Consider the following 19,201-nt stretch of genomic DNA (forward strand, 5'->3'; position numbering starts at 1 on the left):
AGTGCTATGCACATTTAATTTTTTGTTGGAAGACTAGTCTTTGAATATTAGAGTTGACATAACACATACACAAACTAACATCATCTTCCCCACCACACTCACTTTATGGTCTGGCAGCTTCTGGGGAAACTAGTTGGTACGGGGGAAATGAAAGAATTTTGAACACAGGGTTGCCAAATACAAGTCAAGCACCTCAACTTACTAGTCCTGTGATTCTGGTTGAGTTACTTCTCCTCTCTGGATTTCATCTTATTGGTCATAAAATGGAAATGATAATAACACCTACCTCATGGAAATATAGTGAAGCCTGAGTAAAACACTGTATATATGGGAGGCTCTTTATGTGCTCTAAGCTGTTGCACAAACATTACATGGAGTCTTGCTGATGTGCTGTGTGAGTATATGATTTGAATGCACAGGACCTTAGTTTAAGTCCTCGTTTTACCACCTGACCTTTATAAGTGACACAGTCCATATCTGTAAAATGGGATACGTATAACATTTCCCTCATAAGGTTTCTGTGATAGCCCATGAGATATGTGGATAGCACTTATAGTGTCCAATACATAAAAGCCTCCAGCAAGTGTCAACTATCACTAGATATTTGATGATAAAATTGATATTTCTTCAACAAGTATTTAAAGAGACCCAGCAGTGTACTAGGCACTCTATCTGTGCTAAGAGTGAAGGTGGAAAAAAAGATACCTTTTGGCTCTGAAGGGACTCACTGTGAAGTGGGAAATATCTTACTATATCATATGTCCATTACCAAAGTGATCAGAGACTTCTCATTGCCCAGAAAATAAAATTCTTCATTCTGCATTTAAAATACTCCACTATAGGACCTCACCCTATCGCCCGCTGAACTTCCTTATGTAATCTATGTTTCGAATCAAACAAAATTTCCCATGTCGGTGTCATTTCATTGTATTAGTCATGATTCTCCAAAGAAACAGAACCAATAAGAAGAGATTTATTATAAAAATTGGCTCACACAATTATAGAGGCTGAGAAGTCCCATGATCTGCCATCTGCAAGTAGACAACCAGGAAAGCTGGTGGTTAATTCAGTCTGAGTCTAAAGTCTAAGGAGCAGGTTTATCTGTATTTGAAGGCAGAAGAGGATGAATGTCCCAGCTCAAACAGAGAGCAAATTCTCCCTTCCTCCATCTTTTTGTTCTATTTAGGCTCTCAGTGGATTGGATGGTACCCGCCCACACTGGCGAGGGTGATCTTCTTTACTCACTCTACAGATTCAAATGCTAACTTCTAGAAACACCCTCACAGAGATACCCAGAAAGAATGTTTTACCAAGTATCTGGGCATCACACTCATGCTGGATTCTCTGCCTGGAATACACCTCATCCCCTTCTCCCTATGTCAAACCCCTACACTTGCGTCAGAGCCAAGCCAAAGTGCTCCCTGTTGTGAACATCCGGTTTCCTGCTTTGCTTCATGCTCCTTTAAGGAGCATCTTCTCTACACCTCTTCCGGTGTAGCTGCATATGCCACTCCTTGGCCAAAAAAATAGGTACAAGAGTACCTAGTTCCCATCTAAGAGAGTATGGTATCCCCTTTGCTTCAGGGATTAGTTTAGGGGTAGGCATGTGACCCAGTATAGACTGATGAGAATGACGTCTGGGATTAGTTCAGATATGTTCAGAAAGAAAATTTCCTTTTAAGCTGGAGTTAAGGTAGTTGTTAACGAGATGATTGTGAGTCAAGAGCTACAAGATACCATCTTACCTATGAGAACACCCAACTCAGAGGAAAGCAGAACTGAGAGATGGAGAGAAACAAATTCCTGATGGCATCACTGACCACTTGTATGGACACCCCTTGATTTTCAGTTAGGGAAGCCAATCCATGTATTATTATTATTACTACTATGACTACTACTACTATTATTATGACTATTTAGTTGCAATCTAGAATCTCCTGCTGACCAAGACCACAGCTTATTTATATTTGTGGCTCCTATGAAACATTGGGATGAGTTTTTGCCCACTGTAGGTTCTCCGTAAATGTTAGGTTAGATTAATTAATCTATAACTCATGGAAAGAAATTTAATGGATTCCAAATGGCATTCAACCTCACTAACATGTAACCTGGTTCATTAAAGCAGAGGAAATATATCTGAGCCAAGTGATTTATTTGTGAAGACTTTTCAGCCATTCAATTTCTCTAGAGCCCCAAAGGAACCTGTACTATGCATAACAACCTACAGAGATAGGAAAATTATAATTTTCCAAGTGTTTTTAATCCTTTCTTTAGAAATGAGAAGCAGAAGGTCTGGAGAGTTTAACTGATTTCCTACAGTCTCACAGGAAGTGGGTAGACCACTGCTATGGAATCCTTTGATTCCAAAGGACTAGTGATCCTTTGTCTTGCTCTGTCTCTGGAGCTGGGCTAGTATAGGAGTAAGAACCTTTGAAGTCACACAAGCTGGGGTTGAAACCTCATCTCCACCAGTTGTGAAGCACTACCTCAGGGCCTAGTACATATTAAGTGCCAAATAAATGACAGATTTTATTATTACCATTAACATACATTTTTATGTTTCTCAGTACACTAGATAGTTTTAACTGACTCAGAAATCTTGGGGCAGCTTCATCTGATTATGTTACCTGTGAGATTTCTCTGCCTTAGGGAAAAACAAATTCCCCAGCAGATGTCTCAGTGGGGAAAATGTAAAGACATAAGTTACTGGTATTTGTGTTATGATTAATTTCCCACCCATTATCCATAGGCTTTCTTTATTCATAATAAAATGGGACTTTCCTGTGCTCACTGAGGGGAGAATATTATTTGGCTACTGTTATAGATTTGCTAAATTTCATTAATTTTAGAATCTAATTTAGGTTGAGATCCTTATATGTTACAGTAGGAACTTCTCAATAGATTAAGGGAATTTGATGACTGTAGACGAATAAGAAAATGTGAAAATGAATATAAAACTTAACTCTGTAAACCTGAAAAGGTTTCAGAAATTCTTCCCTCAGGTTGAAGGAAAAATTAAAGGACAATTGCCTCCTTTATGTGACTTCAAATCTCATCTTTGTCATATCTAAATGTCAAAGGACAGACCTGCAACGAAAGCGCCAACCCAAAAGACATAGCTAAAAACAAGGTTTTCTGACCCACCAAGAAGGTTATCTGGGGCTACTGTAGAGAAGCTTTTATTATGAAAACTTTATTTAATTCTTTTTAGTTTAATCTAGGTAGGCCAAATGTGATTGCTTTGTAAATTTTTTAAAAAGTAAACACACCTGACGACTTAAACAATTCTTAGGATGTGTGCACAATTTAAACTATGAAATTGAAATTGAAAGCATGCCAATACAGGAAAAGAGAAGATACCCTTCTTCCTGGGGGAGAAATATTTTAACTCTTTAATTGCGGACAAGTGTGCCTCTACAACAAAGGTCTCTCTCAAAAATTTTAAAGAGAAAGCTGAAGAAGAAAGGGATATTAGGGGAAGGGAATTAACATGTAGTTGGTGAGCGTCTACTTCATGCCAAGTATTGTCCATGATGCTAAACACATGTGAGCTCCTATCATTCTCCCCAAAACCCTTGAGATAGATCTCCTCAATCCACACAAAGGGCCTATGAGCCCCAGACATATTGAGTAAAGTGGCTATGATCTCCTCACTAATAAATGGCAATGTTGAGACTTATAAAAAAAAAATCAGTACTGTGATTAAAACACCAAAACAGAAACCTCCAATGCTCACTCTCTTCCTATTCCATCAGCGTTCGCATAAATCACTCTTTCGTGTTTAACCTTAGTAACTTGGTTATATTGCTGTAGGCCAGAGTTCAGTTGTTTATCAGACTGAATTTCTCTCCTACCTGGGCACTTAGCTAGACCACAGTTTCCAGGCTCCCTTAAAGTTGTGTGGCCACGTGACTGAAATCTGGTCAAAGGAATGTGGTGGGTGTCATAACATCATCCCCAGACCCGACCCATTGGAATTTTCTATGCAGTCCTCCAAGCTCTCCCTATTACCTCCTCTCCTAACCATATTCAGATGATCTAATAGAAGACTCAAAGCTCAGTGGATATTGGAGCAGCTAGTTGGAAAGAGCCTGGGGCCTCCATGACTATATGGGGTGGAGCTATGAGGCCAATTTACACTGGAGTGTGACATGGAGGAAAAACCTTTACTAATTAAGCTCTGAGACACAGGGATTATTTATTATAGCAGCTAGTCTTCCCTGACTGATACATGACAAACCATTTATACTTAATATTTTTATATGAACACATCTACTTTTTTCTTAAAATTATATATCATGGCATTATTTACTTTATCCTCTATTGTAGATTTGATGTACTGGCTATTTTTTGTCTATTACATGAAAACAAAATCAAAACTATATTTTAAGGTTTATTGTATAATAATCTTGTGATAATGTGCTACTCTAATCACTTCCCTGTGCTTAGCCAGGTAGCAAGCCCCTTCTTCAGCCAAAACCCTGAATATCCAAAGTGCACGTTCACGTCAGGATATGCACACAGAGGCACTGTGTCATCCCAGTTCGACAATTGCCCTTTAAGTCCGGGGGCCCAACTAGAAAGGACGGAACTGAGCAGGAACTCCAGAGCTACTCTGGCTTAAAAGGTAGCAGAAGGGCTTCCCTGGTGGTGCAGTGGTTGAGAATCTGCCTGCTAATGCGGGGGACACGGGTTAGAGCCCTGGTCTGGGAAGATCCCACATGCCGCGGGGCAACTGGGCCCGTGAGTCACAACTACTGAGCCTGCGCGTCTGGAGCCTGTGCCCCGCAACGGGAGGGGCCACGATAGTGAAAGGCCTGCGCACCGCGATGAAGAGTGGACCCCGCTTGCCACAACTAGAGAAAGCCCTCGCTCGAAACGAAGACCCAACACAGCCAAAAATAAATAAATAAATAAATAAAAGTAGCTATAAAAAAAAATTGCTGTGAATTGCACAAATGATTTAAAAAAATAAATTAATTAATTTAAAAAAAAAAAAGGTAGCAGAAGCCTCTTGGCAAGAGACAATAACTCTGGCCACATGTCTCTCTTGATTGCTCAGACCTCAGCCCTGTGGTTGCTGTGGTCTTCTAGGAGCCGCTGAGGATTGAATAAGCAAGAGCAGTGGCTCTTCCTACCGTCGCTCTGCCTCTGGACACTGGAGCTGCTCACGCTCTTCTAAGTTACCCAGAACTATGGCCTCAGTCACCATAGCTTCCCACCTGTACATTTTGTCATCTGCCCCCAGAACACCATCTCTCCAGCCTGCAAAGAGGACCTTCTCAACCCAAGACTAATGTTCCGAAAACAAACCAGAAGAATAAGAACTCCTGGAGGACAAGGACCACATCCTAATTATCTCTGACTCCCCAGAAAATCCCAGAGCACAAAATAGGCACTAAATGAGCATTTGCTAAACTGAACATCAAAGGTTGATCTGTTCAGCAGAAAAAGAAAAGTTTTCATGTCACCTCATGGTGATCCACTCCACAAGAGAGAATTGCTTAAGAATTCCATGAAAATACATTAGAAATTTTCAGTAGGCATACAAGTATTAACTGAGTTTTCCTTCCTAGAAAGGAAACAAAAAGCTGTGTTTGAAACTCCACTGTAAAAAATCAGATGACTACTGAATCTCATATAATTAAGGCAGAGTTGGCATCTACAAGGAGTGAACTGCTACTGAAATTCAACTGCATTCACACACACACACACACACACACACACACACACACACACACCACATTGCTGCTTCATTAAATAGCTTAAATCCGCCAGTGTTTGGTGGTAGTGCTTGGAGCTGTCTAATGTCGAAAATCAGGCCACCTACCCAAAACAGAAAGAGAGAGAGAGGGAAAGAGAGAGAGAGCACTTTTAGTCCGAAATATATTTAACATAAAACCTAGTGACCCTTCTGCATGGCAGAGCACTAATTACTCTGGTCCCAGACATCTTTTCTGTACAGGTTTTCTGCACTCTTCCCACTTGTTATTTATGGAAAGATGGGAGGAAAACAGCAGATGAACTCTTACCATGGCAACCCTTGCAGAACATGTTATACCTAATACTATCTGTCATTGCTTAGAGAGCTCTTCTTACAATGAAAATAAAAATGCTTTTGACTTGATTATATGAGTATTTAACATCCATCAGGGAAAACACAGAAATCAATTAAAAGAGCATTCACTTTGTCCCCTCAAGTGTTGAAACAAAGCTCTTAGGCTTCCTTCTTTTTAATAAAATCCTCATCTCTTTTGTGGAAGAATTGACTAATTAGTATAAGTGATCTCCAGTGTCTTAATGTGATGACCAGGTTCTACCACTGTGCTAAGATTAAAGATAATGAGCATGTTTAAGTTTTCTTTCCAGTGTTTTCCATCCAAAGTGAAAAATGTTCCTTCCCCAGCAGCTGTTTCCTTTCAGGTATTTACCCCCAAGTTACCATGGATTTACTTCTGAATCATTTGGTCACTATTGTCACTGGGCCAATTTGCTTTCAGTCTCACTCTCTATCTCTGCCCACCCTCACCCTGCAGCCTGTGGCCTTGTAAGTCTTCTAAAGACAAGCAAATACCTTTGTTCTCTCTCCTGGTTTTGCTTTTAATTACCTTCTCCGAGCTGTGGCTTCCTCTGTTTCTGAGAAGCCTCCTAGAATTGCCTGAAATGTAAATACTGTCAGACTATAGGAACATAAACAGCAAGGAGAAGAAGCCAAGGGGATAGCAACTGCATCAATGCTATGGTGTGAGACAGTTGAGAAGACAGGTTTTCATTTCTGGTCATCAATCTACAACTGGAACACATAGAGTTGTTTTCCAAAAAGTCCTAGCCTCTAAGACTAGCCCAGACAGAATGTCATATTTTCAAGGGTTAGATTAATCAGAAACCCTTTACAGACATGTTCAGAAACACACCTCTATTCTGATAGTTGATAGAGCTCACTGATTCATTCAGAAAGCATTTTGGAATGACCATGTTCTAGGAACTGTGCTGGAACACAATAAAGCCTGTTAATTTTCACAGTCTCATTTTAGACTGTAAATCCTTTAGAAACCACTCTCTAACTTCTACAGCTGAGTCAGGTATCCTCCTCTGTGTTTCCCTGGCACCTTGAGTTTGACCTTAAGCTAGCACTAATTGTTTTGTAATTAATTTCTTTTTATAATAGGATAGGCTCAGTTAAGCTTCAGGAGCAAGTAAACTCCCAAATTTCAGTAGCTGAACAAATCTGTATTTTCACTTAAATCACCATCCAGTGTAGACTGGGTGGTCCTATAACAACACTCTTATCTAAGAACACGTTAAGGGACTCAGGCTGCTCCTATCCTCAGCTCCTCTATCCAGAAAACTTTGCTTCCAGCTAAATGCACAGGATAAATAGGGTCAGGGGAGAGAGACAAAGAGACAGAGAGAAATATATCAAGACAATGGAGATGCCAAACACGTTAACTGTCTCAAGAGTTAAGAACTGGCAAGAACTAGTGACATTGACCCCAACCAAATTGAGGATGGGAAATGTGGAGGAACATATGATGAGAACTATCATACTCTGTTCCTATATGCAAAATAAAATTGTAGACACTTAGATGACAGGGACTGGTCAGCATATTTGTATCTGATAGGAATTAACCAACAGACACAGAAAATTCAAGATTGATTTATAAAGTCTTAATAATGAAAAAGTTCACCATATATACTTGATACAAGAGCAATATTAAAAGATCACTTTTATTGCTAGTATACCAGCAATAAACAAATATAACATACAAGTTTTTTAAAAGACAATTTTTTTTACAAGGGAAGAAAAACTATAAGGTGTGTGGGAGTGTAAAATGATTCCTTCACTTTGGAGAACTGTTTGGCAACCTATTAAAAAGTTACATATCTACCTTACGACTTGGCAATTCTATTCCAGGTATTCACCCCAGAGAAGGAAATGCATCTAACCACAAAGAGAACTGCACAATTTTCTTAGGAATTCTTAGGAGATTTGCTCATAATAGGCAAAACCTGGAACAACCCAAATGTCTATAAATGCATAGTAGAATAATCATGTAAGAGAATAGTACAGACAGTAAAATCAAATAAAATGCTGCTCATGCAACAACACAAAAGAACCCTAAAACATGTTGAGGATGAGCCAGACACAAAAAAAGTACAGACTGTACAATCTGATTTATATGAAGTACATGAATAGATAAAACTAATGATAGAAATCACAAAGTACTTATTTGGGTGGTAAGTGAAAATTTGATAGGAAAGCATCATGAAAAACTGTTTGGGGTAGTGAAAATGATCTATATTTTGTTTGGGATATACAAAAATTTATACAACTAGCAAAACTTCTTAAATTGAACACTTAAGATCCATGAATTTTATTTTATTTAAATAATAATTCAATATGACAGAGAAGAAAGAAACCTATAAGTACTCAGAAGCAAGTTTTCAAAAATGTTCAAGAATGTCCAAAATAATTTATCAGACTTTATCAAAAAACATTAATGAAAATATATATCATTCATGGAGAGGAAATCTCAATCTCATAAAAGTAATAATTTTCATTAAATAAATCTGTATATTCCATGAAATTGTATTCAGTCTCAACACCCATTTGTGTGAGTGAGTGAGTGTGTGTGTGTGTGTGTGTGTATATTATCACCTCAGTAGCTGATTATAGAATTTATATAGAAGAATATAGAGCCTAGCCTAGCCATGATAACCTTGGAGGATGATCATAGTAAGAGAATGAGTAGAAAAATGATGGAGAATACAAAAGTTTAATTTATTAGATAGCAAGACATACTATATAGATAATTTAGAACAATATACATTGGAGTGTTGACCTTAAAAACAGTATTTCTCCAGCAAAAAAAAAAAAAATAGATTTATTCAAAATCAGCAGAGAATTGCAATTTGGGATCTGCAACCATGATGAGTCACATGCAAGTCCTCACACAGTAAGGGAAGGATAATTCTTTTATAGAGGGGAAAAGTTAGTTGGAAGGGCTTTAGTTAATAAAGATCCCATGGCTTTTCATTGGCTGAGTTGTTGTCAGGAAAGAAGAGAAGGCTTTCTTCTTCCTATTGGGTTCTGCTATCATCACAGACTGTGAGAGCTCCCCTTTCTCTTCTCCGAACTTTATTTAATTGAGGTTTCTGTTTATTAATTTTTTACACTTCCCCCTTTTGATCAAGATCTTTCTCTAAAAGCATCACTGACCAAGAGTCAGGTTGTTCAGTTTCAATGGCTTTTTGTCCCTCAGTGCCAGTAAGGACCTTTCCTGGGGGTAGTGTCTCACATCAGAGGGAAAGTACACAGATTGGAAACCTATTGGGATCACATTCAAGTAACAAGAAGGGGTAGGAGAGAGAACTCGCAGTCACTTTTTATCTAAAATACATATGTTGTCAAGACCATAAACACTGGAAATCATCTAAAGCACTATGTCATCATCAAAACTTTGGTGACAAACTTAAAAACAGGCCTGGCCCTGATATCTTAGAAGAGCTATCTCATCAGATACTGTCTGCCTCAGTTCTGGGAAATCTTTACTTTCAGGTTACTAAATGATGTGCAGGTCCAGTTAAGGGTCAGTATTTTCTTTAGGTATGTCATATGAACCCGAGTATATTCCCTGAAGTTTGGTGGCACAAAGGTTTGTTAGCAGTACATGGCAGGATCCTCTCCAGTGAGGTTGAAAAGCGTCTTTCTGGAGGTGTCTTTTTTGTTTTATGTTTTTGATGTCATATTTTACATCTTCATGTGTATCCCTTAACTGTTTATTGTAGTTACAGTTGATTTTACAACTTTTGGCTTTTAACCTTCATACTAGCTTTTTACATGGTCTATCCACTGCCTTTACTATGTATTTGCCTTCACCAGTGAGATTTTTTTCCTTCATATATTTGCTTATTTTGTGTTATGGCTTTTTCTGTTTTGCTTAAAGAAGATCCTTTAACATTTTTTGTAAGGCCTGTTTAGTGGTAATGAACTCAGGTTTTGCTTGTCTGACAACCTCTTTATCTCTCCTGCAATTCTGAATGATAACCTTGTCATGTAAAGTACCCTTGGTTGTAGGCTTTTTTCCTTTCCGCACTTTACATATATCATGCCACTCCCTTCTGGCCTGCAAAATTTCTGCTGAAAAATCAGCTGATAGTCTTATGGGTTCCCTTGTATGTGACTCTTTGTTTTTTTCTTTCTGCCTTTAAATTTTTTTGTTTTATCTTTAACTTTTGTCATTTTAATTATGAGGTGTGGCTCTCTTTGGGTTCATCTTGTTTAGGATCCTCTGTGCTTTCTGGACTTGGGTATCTATTTCCTTCCACAGGTGAGGGAAGTTTTCAGCCATTATTTTATCAAATATGTATTCTGCCCTTCTCTCTCTCTCCTCCTTCCAGGACCCCTATATTGCAAATGTTAGTATGCCTGATGCTGTCCCAGAGGTTCCTTTAAGCTATCTTCATTCTTATTTTTTTTTTCGTTTTGCTGTTCTGATTGGGTGATTTCCACTATTCTTTCTTCCAGGTTGCTTATACATTCTTCTGTAACACCTAATCTGCCATTGATTCCTTCTAGTGTGTTTTTCATTTAACTTATTGTAATTAGTTTTGATTGTTTCTTTTTATATTTTCTAATTTCTTTATTGAAGTTCTCACTGTGTTCCTCTATTCTTCTCCTCAGTTCAGTGAGCATTTTTATGACTGTTGCTTTGAACTCTTTCAAACTACTTATCTTTGTTTCATTAAGGGTTTTTTTTTTTGCGGGGGGGATTATTGTTCTTTTTTTTGGAACATGTTCCTCTATCTTCTCATTTTGCTTGATTTTTTTTGTTTGTCTCTATGAAATTAGGCAAAACAGTTACCTATCCTGGCCTTGAAGGTGTAGCCTTGTGTAGAAGTGTCCATATGCAGTTTGCTTCTGCCCAGTGGCTTCTGAAAGAGGACTGGAGCTGACACTAGCATGGGCATATGGGCCAGGGCTTCTCCCAGGGCACGCTGGCAGCCGCCACCTTGGAGGGGGGGCTGGAGCCAAAGCGGATAGAGTTGGTGACTGGTACAGGCCAGGGTTTCTCCTGAGGCATTCTGATGGCCATTGCCTTGAAGGGGGTGGTGCTGGAGCTAGAGAATAGTATGGGCCTGGGCTTTTTCAGGGGTGCTTGAGGGCTGCCACCTTGGTTGGGGTGGTTGGTGCCAGAGGCTGGTGCAGGCCAGTGGGTATGCTGGGGCAGTCTTGGCAGGACTAGACATTAGCATTAGACAATTTGCAATCTGCTGCCTCTGTACTGGGACTGGGAGCATGTAAGTTTTTGTGTGTGCCCTTTAAGAGTGGAATCTCAGCTTCTTAAAGCCTTCTAGTTATCTTAGTCATAAGCCCCACTGGTTTTCACAACAAGTTAAAGGGGCTTGCTTGTCTTCTCAGTGCCAGACCCCAGGGCTGGGGTACCCAGTGTGGGGCTTAAACCCCTCACTCCTTAAGGAGGAACTCTGAGTTGTGATAGCCCCTTCTTCTTTTGGGTCACCCACTGAGTGAGTGGGTCCTGACTAGATCAATTCTCTTTGCCACCTATTCATCTTGGTGTGGTCTTTTTCTTTTAATCCTTAGTTGTAGTAAAGCCATTCTGTGCTAGTCTTCAGGCCGTTCTCAGAGACAGTCTTTTCTACATATAGTTGTAGTTTTGGTGTGTCTGTGGGAGCAGGTGTGATCAGGGTCTTCTTACTCTGTCATCTTGATCCCATTTCTCTAGCTAGTTTTTCAGTGTTATCATTTGGGGAAATAGCCCTTTGGACATGACAGAGGCTTGACTACTGTTGGTCCATTTAAGGGCAGCACTTCTTGCAGAAATGTCAGCAAGGTGATTTCCGTTAGCTTCCAGAAAGTCAAGTTTAGAATGCCCCAGAATCTTAATGATAGCTAAAGCAGCAGGTAAAAGTATTGCATCCAATAACTTCTGAACATAGGAGCCATTTTAATTTTATTTTTGCTGGAAGTAGGGAAGCCACATTGCTTCCACAACATTCCCATATCATGAGCTACTCCAAAAGCATATCTACTATTAGTATAAATATTGGCAGTCTTGTCGTTGGCTAAAGTACAAGCCCACGTAAGAGTGTATAATTCAGCCTGTTGGGCTGACATAACCATAGGTAAAGATGCTGCTTCAACAACATCAAAAAGAATTGCAATAGCATATACAGCACAATATCTGCCATTGCTACCATTTAAATTAGAACCATCAGTGAACAATGAGAATTCAGCGTTACCCCCAAAGTATTTCCTGCAGAGCATCACAAGGAGTCAGGAGGTGGTACATCAGCATTAAGCTGCCATGAGAGACTTTGTCAGTGATGGAGTGGAGAAGAGTAGCAGGATTAAGGTAATTACAACATGAAAGAATAATGTGAGGAGCAGTTACCAAAAGGACGTCATAAGAAGTAACATGGCTAACAGTAATGTGAGTGTGGTGAGAATTCAGGAGCATTTCTACTGTATGAGGTACAAAAATGGTTAAAGGGGATCCCACAATAATTTTCTTGGTGGCCTTAACCAAAAGAACAGTGACAGTAAATGCTCTAAGTTAAAGGGGGGTATCCCCATCCCACAGGATCCCGTTGCTGGCTATAATACCCTATGGGTTGATGCTGATTTCTGTGTTTTTGGGTAAGAACCCCATGGGCATCCCCTTTCTTTTCATATACAAAAGGAAAAAGGGAATCTGATAATTGAGATGCCGAAGGGAAGGTGTGTTCATCAAACTCTCCTTTAAGGCTTTAAAGGCTATGTTGTCTGGTTCTTCCCGTAAAATTGGGTTAGGGTTTTTATTCTTTAGTAAAACATACAAAGGTTTGGCCATAAGAAAGAAATTTAAAATCCAGTGTCAGCAATAGCCAACTAGCCTGAGAAAACCTCACATTTGGTGCTTAGTTTTGGGTTTTGAGAAGCTTAGGACACCATGGAGCTTAGCGTAGCCCTTATTCTGATATAAGATGCCTTAAATATCAAACCTGGGTTTGAACAAACTGCAATTTTTCTTTGGTAACCTTATGTCCTTTTAAGGTTAAAAGCTTCAGCAAATGGATGATACCTTCCTGTGAGGAGATTTGAGAAGGAGAGTAAAAAAGCAAATCATCCACATATTGCAACAAAGTAGAACCTCTAGGGAACTTTACATCATCCAAATCAGCCTTCAGGATTTGTGAGAAATAAGAAGGACTATCAGTAAAACCCTGAGGCATTACTGTCAAGGTGAATTGTTTTTCTTCCCAAGTGAAGGCAGAAAGGTATTGGCTAGCTTCATCAACTGGAATACTAAAGAATACACCGCATACATAAATTACAGTGAAGAATTTGCTTCCAGTGGGAAAAGATGTTAGTAACATATGAGAGTTAGGAGCAATAGGGTATTGAGGATAATAATGTTGTTTATTGCTGGACAAAACTCTACTTTCAGCCCTTAGGTTTTCTCACCAGCAAAATAGGTGTATTACAGGGACAAATACAAGGGATCATGAGGCCTTGGGCCTTGTAATCTTCTATTATGGGCTCCATGCCTTGAAAGACTTCTTCACTTATAGGATATTGATTAATTCTGGGAAGAGGTTTTGAGGGATCTATATGAATAATGGGAAGTACACTGTGAATTTTGCCAACTTCAGTTGGAGATTTTGTCCATAGGGAGGGTGGTAGCTGATTCAATAAGGACAAATGATCAGTTTTTCCAGAACCAGCTCTAGTACTGTCAGAGACACAGCACATAAAAGATGTCAACGGGTCATTTAATTCACCTGGTTGTCTGCTTTGATGACTTCCTCAGGCTCTAGAATTATTTCGCCCTTTTGGGAGAAAGAAATTCCATTATGATACTTAGCCTAATAAATGGATAGAAGCAGGGTAACTAAGGAGAAAAGGGTTTGTACTTCTTAGGTACTAAACAAAAGGGAATAGATTCAGACACAAGTACCTCTTGAGGTTTATTAGCGATCCCCACTATTTGAACTGTTTTAGTATTCCAAAGCAGGGGCTGCTTTATAGTAGTGGGGTTGAACATAAATTCGGACTGGAAGAAATTCATCCCCAATCTGAAGAAATGTTTCTCCAAGCTGATTAAAAGGGAGGATTTGGAAGAGCCCCTGAGTTCCTTAGAACCCTGTCACTGAGAATTGGGAGGAGAGTGGAAATGGTGGCTAGAAGGCTGAAGGCCCCTGATGTGCTTGAATTTGTAACAATCTATTTTCTAATGCCCTGGCTCTTTGCCTTTATAGCAGAAACTAGGAAGGCTTGGTTTTATGTAGTGGTTTTCAATTGCTGGAGTTGAAGATTAAGAATTTTGGTCATCTTCCTTTTAAGTGACTCGTCTGGAGTGTGAGAGAGCTGGTTTGCCAGATTAACTAAATATGAAGTGGACGTAGTTTCCCATTCCATCATGGTCCTTTTTACTAAAAGGGAAAGGTTCTGGTTAATAAACATAGAGTTTAAAGCTACTCAGGTGGAATCAACATCTGAGGGAAGACCAGAATTTTCTTTAAAAATCATCTGAAGTTGATTGTAATAGCCAAGAACAGGTTCATCATAGTTTTGCATGCAAGCCCGAATTTTGTTCCAATCAACAGGCTTTGAAAAAGTCCTAGGAACTGCTCGATGAAGTCACCTAGTGATTGCCTGAGCCAGAATGTGTATGTAAGTCAGTGTGCTGGTCTCTTGGTTGTAATTCTAGAGACCTTTCAGCATTTTCCCAATTAGTGATTTGCATCCGGCCAACAAGTATATGAACTAGCTGATGTAAGTCAGAGAAACCAGGTTGATAAGTTTGAAAGGCTACATTAAATTCCTCAGCAAATCTGTGAGGATCTTCAGTGGCTTTGGGAAAATCTTTGACTATGGCTTGCAGGTCAGCTTTAGGTCAGGAATATAAGAAATTAAGGGTTCAGTTTCTGGCTCCTCCAAAGGCTTAATTTTAAAGGGACAGATTCTAGTAAGTTCAGAGGAAAAGGGAGTGGGGAGGGTTTCAGGGAAAAAGGAAGTTTGGTGAGAGAATTAGTATGGGGAACTAAGGTTATAGAGAAGGTGTTGGCTACACAGACGGCAAGGGGGAAGATGGCGCTGGAAGTGGAGCCTGAGACAAACAAAAAGCCAAGGAGGAGGAGACTGCGGCTTCAGGAGCCGTTTTATACTTCTGGCATTGTTTGTTTGCCTCAGTTAATCTTAAAATCTTATTTTTCAGAGAGGCAATTTTAGGCTTCTCATAAATTGTGGAAGCCTCAAAATACCAGCTGAAATAGGCATTCCACTCAATCCTGGTAATTTTAGAGTTATAGAGATCCAATTCAGCTGTAAGAAAATTAAGTTTAGGGATTTCAAAACTTCCGGATAATGGCCATTGATATTCTAAATTGCCTTTGGTGAGGTCAGTTCATTTAGTTAGAAATGTGCATGAAGGAGGATCATGGTTTTTAAACATAAAATTGGCCAGAGTCCCTGTAGGGGGGTGCCCTCAAAATAGTTAGATAAAGGGGAATCCCATTTCTCAGAGTTTTTCCTCAGGATTTTTCTAGAGTAGAAGAATAATTTTCAAACAGCCTAAAATTCTTCTAGCTCAAACAGCTGAAGACTCAAATAGATCAAACAACTTGAACATCTCAAATATCTCAATAACCTGCAGGCTTAATACTAGTCACTTTTAAAGGAAAAGATTGTCCTAGAGGAGCCAGGCTGAAGGCTTCTCAGGTGAGTTCTCACAGAACGTTCCTATTCCAAAAGAATGAGCCAAAGGCTGAAAATGGCACCATTTCAGTGAAACAGCTCCTGTTCCCAAAGGAATGGCCAAAGGCAAGCCAGCTTCAACTGAAACGGTCAAAATCAGACTGAAGTACCAAATGAGTACTCACATACAAAACAAGGCCTTAACCAGAAAGAAAGAAACCTTAAAACAGATCCCAAATAAAGCCTGGAGAGTTTCAAAATGCAAAGAGGTTGATAGCTGAGATTTCAGGAGGAAGACATACCTTCAAACTTTAGAGTCGGTTAGAAAAGCAGTGAGTGACAATGAGCTCAATTTTAGGTACTGCACCCGACTTCTCAGAGCCATCAGGGGTCTTCTGTGGTCCTTATATGGGCCACTAAAATGTTGACATAAAACAAACAGACTTCCAATTATTTCTCCTGCAAAAAAAAAAAAAAAAAAAAAAAGATTTATTCAGGATCAGCAGAAAATTGCCCTTTGGGGTCTGCAACCATGAGAAGCCATATGTAAGTGCCCACACAGTAAGGGAAGGAAAACTCTTTTATAGAGGAGAAAAGGAAGTTGGAAGGGTTAAAGTAAACAAAGAGTCCATGACATTTCTTTGACTGAGTTGTTGCCAGGAAAGAAGAGGAGCCTTTCTTCTTCCTGTTGGGCTCTGCTATCATCACAGGGCATGAGGACTCCTTCCAAATCTATTTAATTGAGATTTCTGATTATTAATTTTTTTACAGTAGCAAATATAATAAATAGACCAATAGAATAGGGGAAACACTTTCTAAAGGTAATAATTAAAACAATCTGCACTCTCCTGCATGATCAGAGTTCCCCTCTATACTGAATAATTTGCATTTATATAAATGTATTTTTATTTCTTCTGTCCTTAAAAAATATTTTAACCCCACTCATCCCTATTTTGTTAAACCACTTTATTGAGTTATAAATTATATACAAAAAGCTATACATATTTAATGTATACAACTTGATGGGTTTGAAGATAAGTATACATGTGGTGAAATCATCTCCATGATCTATGCCATAAACATATCTATCACCTCCAAAAATTTTTTCCCATCCTCTTTATTTACTATTATTTTTGAGATAAGAGCACCTAAGATCCACTCTCTTAGAAAGTTTTAAAGTATACAATACAGTTTTGTTAAGTACAGGCACTGTGCTATACAGTAGATCTCTAGGACTTATCTTGTATAACTGAAACTTAGTACCTTTTAACTAATATCTCCACGTCCCCACCTCCATCAGCCCCTGGAAATTACTATTCTACTCTACATCCCTATAAGTGTGACTATTTTAGATCCCTCATCTAAGTGGTATCATGTAGTATTTGTCCTTCTGTGTCTGCCTTATGTCATTTACCATAATGCTTTCCACGTTCATCCATGTTGTCACAAATGGTGGGATTTCCTACTTTTCTAAGAGCAAATAATATTCTATTGTATGCATATGTCACATTTTCTTTATCCATTCTTTCATCAATGGACATTTTGTTTGCTTCTGTGTCTTAGCTATTGTGAATAATGCCACTATGAACATGGGAGTGAAGATATATCTTCAAGATCATGATTTCAATTCCTTTGGATAAATACCAAGAGGTAGGATTGCTGAATCATATGGTAATTCTATTTTTAATTTTTGAGGAAACTCAGTACTGTTTTCCATAATGGCTGCACCAACCTACATTCCCAGCAACAGTGTACAAGAATTCCAAATTTTCTGCACTCTCATTGCAGAAAATCTCCCTGAAAAAGAGTTGTCTGGAATTGCTATCCCCAGTTTTTCTCTTTCCATTCTCTAAAGCCCATTCAAATCAATTCGTCACTCCCACCCCTCCACTGAAAAAGGTCTATCAAGGTCAACAATGACCTCGTCATTTTACCTGCATTTTTAATATGATCGATCACTTCCTTCTCTTTGATAAGCTTTCTTGCCTTCCAAGTTATCACACTCCCTTTGTTTTCCCCTCCTCACTGATCCTTCCTTCTCCGTCTCTTTTCTGAGTTTCTGCTCTTCTCCCTGACTATTAGAGTTATAAGTTGCAACTTGGGTTATAAGAAGGCAATTAAGTATAATGCTGACTTCTGATCTGAATGAGGACAGCAGGTTTAAAAAGAAAGGTTGAAGAAATACCAGGCATAGGTTAAATTCTTGCCTCTTCAGATTTTTCCTTTCTTCATTTACATGCTCAGAAAAATAAGTGAAACTACAATTACTATTGCTTATAAATACTTCAGGAAAATATTTAATGCAGTGTTAAACTATGATAAAATGAGAAATGACTAAAGTTAAGAGACAAAAGAAAAAGATCTTAGCCATAAGAATGACAAAACACTAGAATAGGCACCTTTTGGAGTCTCCATCCTAAAAGTCATGTTCTGCATGGATATCGTTCACCTGACTGAACATGGGTGGTTGGCACAAATGATCTTTCATAGATACTTTCAGCTCTATGGTTCATAACTCAATTATCCTGCTCAACATTCTTTCTTTATATCCCAAACTAATCCACAGACTCTACTTTCTCAACCACTTGCATTGCTACCACACTAATACGAGATACCATTATTTCTTTCTGAGTTACTGGTAATAGCCATCCAACAAGTTGTATTGATCAAATAAGTTAACTGCTATAAAAAACAATTCCCAGATATGAGTGGCCTAACACAATAAAAGTTTATGTTTATCTCATGCAAAGTTGAAAGCAGATGTTCCTGGTCTGGTGGTTCTTCTGGAATACTCTCCTCCTAGCTGTACTATAGAAACTCCAGACCTCTTCCATATGATGGCTCTACAATTCCTAGGACCTCAGGGCCTCTATAAGAAGTGACAATCTCCTGTTGTCACACTGCATTGACTGGAGCTCAGTCACCTGTTAAGGTTAGCTGGCAGGGATCCTGGGAAACATAGAGGAACACATAGTACAGAATATCTGCCACAAAAGTCCTCCCCACTTTTATGCTTGCCTCCCTACGTCTATTCTCAACACAACAGCCAGAGTGATCTTAAAACATAAATTAGGTAATGTCACTCCTCTACTTAGAATCCTGGGATATCCCACTTTACTCAGACTTGAAGCCAAAGATCCTAAGAGTGGCCCACAAGGCTCTGCAACATCAGAAACCCCCATTAGCCATCTCCTCCTACGTTCTACTTCTCTCCCAGGTTCCTACTCTGCTTCAGCCACATTGAATTCTTCCTATTCTTCATATATGTCAGGCATGCTCTGAGCTTAGTGCTTTGGTCTATATGGGCGTTTTGCTTGGAGGACTTCTCCCCAGATACCTGCATGGATAACCCTTTCATTTCTTTCAAGTCTTTGCTCATATTCTTCATGTTAATGAGGCCAACTCTGAACACCCTATCTATTGCAGCTACAACAAGCCTACCCACTTCCTAGAACTCCCAACTCTTCTCCCTTCTCTGGCATCCCCGGCCATTCTCCCTGG

Source organism: Balaenoptera ricei, chromosome 5, assembly GCF_028023285.1.
Source record: "Balaenoptera ricei isolate mBalRic1 chromosome 5, mBalRic1.hap2, whole genome shotgun sequence".
Taxonomy (NCBI): domain Eukaryota; kingdom Metazoa; phylum Chordata; class Mammalia; order Artiodactyla; family Balaenopteridae; genus Balaenoptera; species Balaenoptera ricei.